Source organism: Coenobita brevimanus, unplaced genomic scaffold, assembly GCF_032717465.1.
Source record: "Coenobita brevimanus isolate Jiangsu-jjx unplaced genomic scaffold, ASM3271746v2 jjx.HiC_scaffold_1800, whole genome shotgun sequence".
In the NCBI taxonomy this organism is placed as follows: domain Eukaryota; kingdom Metazoa; phylum Arthropoda; class Malacostraca; order Decapoda; family Coenobitidae; genus Coenobita; species Coenobita brevimanus.
Window position 1 is genome coordinate 151,645 of NW_027642668.1, and position 7,749 is coordinate 159,393.

Below are 7,749 nucleotides of genomic sequence, written 5' to 3' on the forward strand. Positions count from 1 at the left end.
ATGCACAGAAATTCCTGGGCATTCTACTGCGCAGCTTGGGGTACAAGGGAGCGGGAGCGCCATAACAGTCCTGGCTCGTGCACTGTGCGGATCTGCTCTCTACAGCTAACCTGTTGTGTACAACGTGTGGTGTTTTTTGTGCTGCTCCATCCTTGCCTGTACTTTGCCGCACCATGGCTCCAACCCCAAGAGTTAAGAAACTTCTGATGCACGCCACCAAGTTAAAGATCATTAAGATGAAGCAGGAGGGTCAAGGAAACACTGCCATCGGGAGAGACCTGGGACTGGCTGAATCTACAGTGAGAACTGCGTGGAAGAACCGTGAAGCCATAAGGGCTGTAGTGAAGACATATGGTGCCTCTGACCTAGACGGCCGTTTGCGGGTGGGAAATCGTGCTATGATACTAATGGAGCGCTATCTTGCCACCTTCATAATGAGGAAAGAAAAGGAAGGTGTTCCACTGAATGGAAGATTTATTCGGAACCAAGCCCAGCTCTTTTACAAGGCAGCATCTCGCAGGTTAAAAGTGGAAAAACCTTTCAGGGCATCGGTTGGATGGCTGGACCGTTTTCTCCAGTGCAAGGAACTCCGTTACGTGAAAGTGTCTGGTGAATGTGCCTCTGCCGATGAGCTGGCCACGAGAGACTATCCTGTGATATTTCGAGCGATTATTGAAGGGGACAGTACACCAAGGACCAGATCTACAACATCGATGAAACGTAGTCATATTACAAGGCCATGCCCAAATCAACTTACATCGCAAACAGGAGTAGTCTGTAACACCAGTTGAGCAGGGCAGTACTCCCAAGGTGGATGGAAAGCTGATGACAGGGAGAGCTGGAGCTCCCGTTTCATCAGCCCCCGGGACTAGGTCCCGACCATCCCCCTTTGCTGAACTTTTTCAGTGTCTCAGTAACACAAAGAGTAGACCAGCATGCTCTCCAATACAAGTTTCTCCAACTATCAACACCGAACTACATGCACAGTACACACCACACTTCCTTTTCAAAATTTTCAAAAAATGGCGTTGAATAACATAGCCTCGAAGTCCCCAGGGGGGGGGGGAACATAAATACCCCCACCATCAGCCCCTCTCCCGGTGACGGCTCAAGGTGCCTGGAACCACTGTCTGACTCTCTTCTTCTTCATTTGTGCAACTTTCGTGGCCTTTCCTCTAACTTTCACTCTGTTGAGCACCACCTCTCCTTCTCTAAACCTCACCTTTTCCTAACTGAGACTCAGCTGTCTGAGGCAACTGACAGCAAACCCTTTTCTGTATCCTCCTACTTTCTATATACTCATTTCAAAGCCAAAGGTGGCTGTTGTGTATATATACGCAACAACTTATCTTGCTCTTGTGTTCCTGAACTCGATTCTTCTGAATTCTCTACACTCTGGCTTCGGCTTTCCTGTCATTCTCTGACTAAATATATCTGTGCTGTTTACTTATCTCCTAATTCTACTGACTATCAAAAATTCTTTGACTATCTTACTTCTACGATGGAACACATTCTATCCATTTCTCCTTTCTCTGAAATCTCCATTCTTGGAGATTTCAATGTTCACCACCACCTTTGGCTCTCCTTTCCTTTCACTGATCCACCTGGTGAACAAGCCTACACCTTTTCTATCCTTAATGACCTAGAGCAGCTTGTACAGCACCCTACCCGAATCCCTGACCGCCTTGGAGAGAGCTCCAACATACTTGACCTCTTCCTTACAACTAATCCTTCTGCTTACACTGTTAATTTTTTCTCTCCGTTGGGCTCCTCTGATCACAACCTTATCACCTTATCCTGTCCTATTGCTCCGGTACGGCCTGTGGACCCTCCAAAAAAACGTCATCTGTGGCACTTTGGAGCTGCGGATTGGGAAGCCCTCAGGCAGCACTTCTTTGATTTTCCCAGGAATGATTATTGCTTCCATGACTGGAAGCCATCTGGGTGTGCCTTGCGCATTACGGAGGTTATTCTCTCGGGCATGGAAGCGTACATTCCTTTCTCATATTCTTTGACTAATGCACGAAAGCCTTGGTTTAATCTCGCTTGTTCTAATGCTGTCCACAACAAGGAGAGGGCCTATAAAAGGTACCAGAGCCAACCCACCCCTGAATCACATCTTTTACACATTTCTGCCCGGAATCGTGCTAAGTCTGTTCTTTGCTCTACTAAAAATAATTTCATCCATACAAAATGCTCTCAACTCTCTAACTCGAACTCTTCCCACTCCTTCTGGCACCTTGCCAAAAACCTTTCTAACAACTTTACCTCATCATCCTTCCGTCCTCTTTTCTACTCTGATGGCTCTGTAGCTATTTCTTCTACTGATAAAGCAGATCTCTTCGCTCAGACTTTCTGCTCCAATTCTACCTTAGACGATTCCGGTGCTGTTCCTCCATCACTTCCCCCCTCTGACTTCCTCATGGCTAACATTAAAATTTCTTCCGCTGATGTATTTTCTGCCATTGCTGGCCTCAGTACTAATAAGGCATATGGGCCTGATGGAGTCGCTCCTGTTGTTCTCAAGAACTGTGCTTCTGTGCTTACACCCTGCCTAGGCAAATTCTTTCGCCTTTGTCTGTCAACTTGTACTATTTCTTCTTGCTGGAAGTTCATTCTCATTCAGCCAGTCCCAAAGAAGGGTGACCACTCCCAACCCTCCAACTATCGTCCAATTGCTTTAACATCCTGTATCTCATAAGTTTTTGAGTCTGTTCTTAATAGAAAAATTTTAAAGCATCTTTCCTATCACAACCTTCTTTCTGATCGTCAGTATGGGTTCCGTCAGGGACGCTCCACAGGCGATCTTCTCACCTACCTTTCAGACTCCTGGTCATCCTCCTTTCGGGACTTTGGCGAAGGCTTTGCCATTGCACTTGACATCTCAAAGGCTTTCGATCGAGTCTGGCATAAATCTTTAATTTCCAAACTGCCCTCTTACGGTTTCTATCGTTCTATCTGTGCCTTCATCTCTAGCTTCCTTTCTTGTCGTTCTATAGTCGCTGTTGTAGACGGCTATCATTCTTCTCCTAGATCTATTAACAGTGGTGTTCCTCAGGGCTCTGTCCTATCACCAACTCTCTTCCTTTTATTCATCAATGACCTTCTAAGCTGTACATCTAACTCTATCCACTCATAAGCTGATGACTCCACCCTTCACCTTTCCATTTGATTCCCACAATGTCCATCTCAGCAGTTACTTCAACAGGCAAGGGATGAGGCTATGGCACACCTAATGTCTGACTTGGCTCGTATCTCTGGCTGGGGTAAAAATAATCTGGTTGTTTTTAATGCATCAAAGACTCAGTTTTTGCACCTATCAACGCTACATAATCTTCCACAGGTATACCAACTTATGTTTAATAATACTCATCTTAATCCTACATCATCGTTGAACATGCTTGAGGTTTCATTTGCTCAGGACTTGTCTTGGAAAGATCATATTACATCTCTTGTAAAATCTGCTTCCAAAAAATTGGGTGTGCTAAGCCGACTCCGTTCCTTCTTTACCCCTGCACAATTGTTGACTCTATACAGGGGTTTTATCCGCCCCTGTGTGGAGTACAACTCTCATGTGTGGGGAGGCTCCCCACATGCAGCTCTTCTTAATAGGGTGGAGTCAAAGGCTTTTCGTCTCATTAACTCTCCCCCTCTTACTGACTCCCTTCAAGCTCTGTCTCTTCGCCGCAGTGTTGCATCTTTATCTCTTTTATATCGCTGCTTCAATGGTCACTGTTCCTCTGAACTGTCTGCATGCATTCCTCCACTTCTACGACGGGTGCGTAACACCCGTCTAGCAGCAAACTCTCACCCCTTTTCTGTCCAACTCTCTAATGCAAGAGTTAACCGTTACTCCCAGTCCTTCATTTATGCAACAGGTCAACTCTGGAACTGTCTCCCTCTGTCTGTATTTCCTGCTTCCTATGATCTCCAGTCTTTCAAACGCAGTGTGTCAAGGCATCTCGAAATGAGTGGATCTTGAATTTGGCTCTCTCTTGTATTTTGTTTTTCTCTTGGAAGGAACAGTTTTGCGGGCTCCAGCCTTTGGTTCCTTCTTCCCCTTATAGAAAAAAAGAAAAAAAATTGTATTGGCTGAAGAAGGTGTGTGGCTACACCACCAGTGTATAACACGGTGTGGCTACACCACCGGTGTATAACACGGTGTGGCTACACCACCAGTGTATAACACGGTGTGGCTACACCACCAGTGTATAACACGGTGTGGCTACACCACCAGTGTATAACACGGTGTGGCTACACCACCAGTGTATAACACGGTGTGGCTACACCACCAGTGTATAACCACTGGCTGTATGTAATTGTATTAGCTGAAGAAATTGTGTGGCTACACCAGCACCTTCTTGTGTTGTATAAGCACTCTGTATACCTTGAACAACACTAAATAGTTCCAACAATTATACACGCCCACACCACACCCCTTGTACTACCACACTGGTAGCTGCAGGTGTCAATGGTAGTAATGGTAGTACCAGTGGACGGCAATGGTAGTGTAGGTGTCAATGGTAGTCATGGTAGTACCAGTGGACGGCAATGGTAGTGTAGGTGTCAATGGTAGTCATGGTAGTACCAGTGGACGGCAATGGTAGTGTAGGTGTCAATGGTAGTCATGGTAGTACCAGTGGACGGCAATGGTAGTGTAGGTGTCAATGGTAGTCATGGTAGTACCAGTGGATGGCAATGGTAGTGTAGGTGTCAATGGTAGTCATGGTAGTACCAGTGGACGGCAATGGTAGTGTAGGTGTCAATGATAGTACCAGTGGACGGCAATGGTAGTGTAGGTGTCAATGGTAGTACCAGTGGACGGCAATGGTAGTGTAGGTGTCAATGGTAGTACCAGTGGACGGCAATGGTAGTGTAGGTGTCAATGGTAGTACCAGTGGACGGCAATGGTAGTACCAGTGGACGGCAATGGTAGTGTAGGTGTCAATGGTAGTACCAGTGGACGGCAATGGTAGTGTAGGTGTCAATGGTAGTAATGGTAGTACCAGTGGACGGCAATGGTAGTGTAGGTGTCAATGGTAGTAATGGTAGTACCAGTGGAAGGCAATGGTAGTGTAGGTGTCAATGGTAGTAATGGTAGTACCAGTGGACCATCACACCAGCCAATGGTAGTGAGGCTGGCGGCAGGATGTGATGCCGTGTTGCCAATGTAGCGAGTTTTGCGCTAAGTTTAACCAACAATAGCGGTACTTTATGACCGCTTAACTACAGGACATCAAGTAATGTTTTAGTGATTTGAATAAAGTTTTGGCCTTATTCTAAAAATGTTATCCATATTTAACGCTAATTTCCGGAACTTTATGTGTGAACAAAATTGTAGCTGTTTGTTAGCTTGTTCAACAGCCTTAGTATATTTAGTCCTGGCCAGCGAGTGATGAGGTGTTAGTGTGACAGTGGCTGTGTTTATGAGAGCAGGTTTGATCTTCTTGGCTACGAACACCATCACGTGAGTTGCTTATTGCTGCAGAGAAGGAGTAATAGTATATGGTGGATCAGTTGGCGGTACACATGTGTGTGTGTGTGTGTGTGTGTGTGTGTGTGTGTGTGTGTGTGTGTGTGTGTGTGTGACAGAGGGGTGGGGCAGGGAAAGGGTGATAAGTACGTGGCATACCAAACCTCGCAGTCCCTCTTGCTTAGCGATTTATGCATTTTTACACCCGAACAATTGACAGTTGAGAGAAATGTTAGAAGGTATGTGTGTAGTGTGAAAGAAAGAGTGTAACTTAAGGGAGATAAGAAGACATGAACAGGGAGGAAGACGGGAAGGCCATGGCCATTATATTCTACCTTCCTAACGCCTCTTCCTTAGCCATTTATTTATTTGACATATTACTCCTAAACATTCTCATATATTCGGGTTATAATATATATATGAGGGAAGGATGGGCAGTGTAAGGCAGAGGGAGACGTGCAGGGAAGGGCAAATGAGTCATGTGTTGGACGCTGATAAAGTGACTTGCCAAATGCAAAGCCGCAAAATGCTAGAAAGGCGATAAATTAAATAAATAATCTATATAAAAGCGCCATATAAAATTATCAAACTTGGCGATATTCTCAGAATTGTGTACAGATGTGTGTAACAGAAGCAGACTTCTTGTCCAGATGGTCTAAAACTTGGCAAATGGAATTTAATGTTGAAAAATGTAAAGTACTTAACGTTGGCAAGACCATTGGATGTACTAAGTGCAAATTATATAACAAATAAATTAGTAAATCAGAATGCGAGAGAGACGTAGGAGTTATGGTTAGTAAAGACCTCAGACGAAGGCAACAGTGTATTAATGAGAGAAATAAAGCAAATACCGTGCTACCGTAGGATTTATTTAGAGAAGCGTGAGCAATAAGTATTCAAAAGTAATATTACAACGTTATCTAGCATTAGTAAGGCCAGGTTTAGCCTAGGCAGTACATTTTTGGTGTCCATACAATAGAATAGATGTAAATTCCTTAGAAAATGTACAGAGAAGAATGATACATGATGGTGAGAACCTGTCAAGACAGACTAAAAAGACTACATTTGCACTCACTAGAAAGGCGTAGAGTAAGGGGAGACTTAACTTAGGTGTTTAAGTGGATGAAGGGAATAAATAAGGGAGATATTAGCAAGGTACTTAAGATGAGCATACAGGATAAAATTACAAGTTATGGTTTCAGATTAGGTCAGCTGCGTTTTAGTGAGGAAATGGGTAGAAATTGGTTTGGCAATAGATTAGTAGACGAATGGAATAAGCTGCCTAGTGATGTAGTTGCTGGCCCTTCCATTGACAGTTTCAAGCATAGGCCAAATAAACATATTGTTACAACCCCACCCCACTCTGCCACAGGCTTCAATAGCAGTAGTACAGTATAGGACAGACATTGCCCAGTGAGTTGTTCTTCCTATGGTCAGCCCTTAGGTGTACAGTACACAAGATCTGCTGAGGCGTTGTAAATGAACACAAGCTTCTTAAGTTCACTGTCTTTATTTTTCAAATAATCACACTTAATGCTTTCCAACTTCACTTCACTGTTTTCACAAGCACTGGAGCTATACAGACTTTACAAGCTGCAATTGCACTTAACGCTTGACAACACTTCACTATTTTTCACAAGTACTGATGATGTACAAACTGCACTGCACTGACACTTAAACGGAACTGAAAACCGACTGAATCTGAAATAGTCTCCTCCTCATCCATATATAACCTTCCTTGCTTCTCCAGCATTCTAGAACATGCTGGTCCTGTACCTGCCCCTACCAACAACAGTTATCAATTGGGAGACATCCAAAGCATGCCAAAGTTTTCTTACAGTACCTAACACTATACATTATTTACCATACAAACTTAATTTCAGTTACATAATTTAACAATCACATAAATAACACATTATTGAGAAAAAGAGCGTAATAATTACTGCTTATCTTACGAAACAACTACGCTCACAAACAGCAGGCAAACTGGCAAATCTGACTCGTACCCAAACCTACGGTACAAGAAACGTCGAGAAACATCTCAGCTACCTGACTGGCAAATCTCGCTTCATAATAATATAACAAATAAAGGATGAGTTTAGGAAAAAAAGAATCTGATAACCAGTACTAATTATTTCTTTTTCCTTTTCAGGTTACACTATGATAGTCTCTTTTTCTCCTTTCACACGTTCCTTTAAAATGTCCACGACAGTTTTTCTATGCTGCGTGGTGTTCTTTCTGACTTTTTCCTGCCGGCTTCGGCTGGAGGGTTCGGA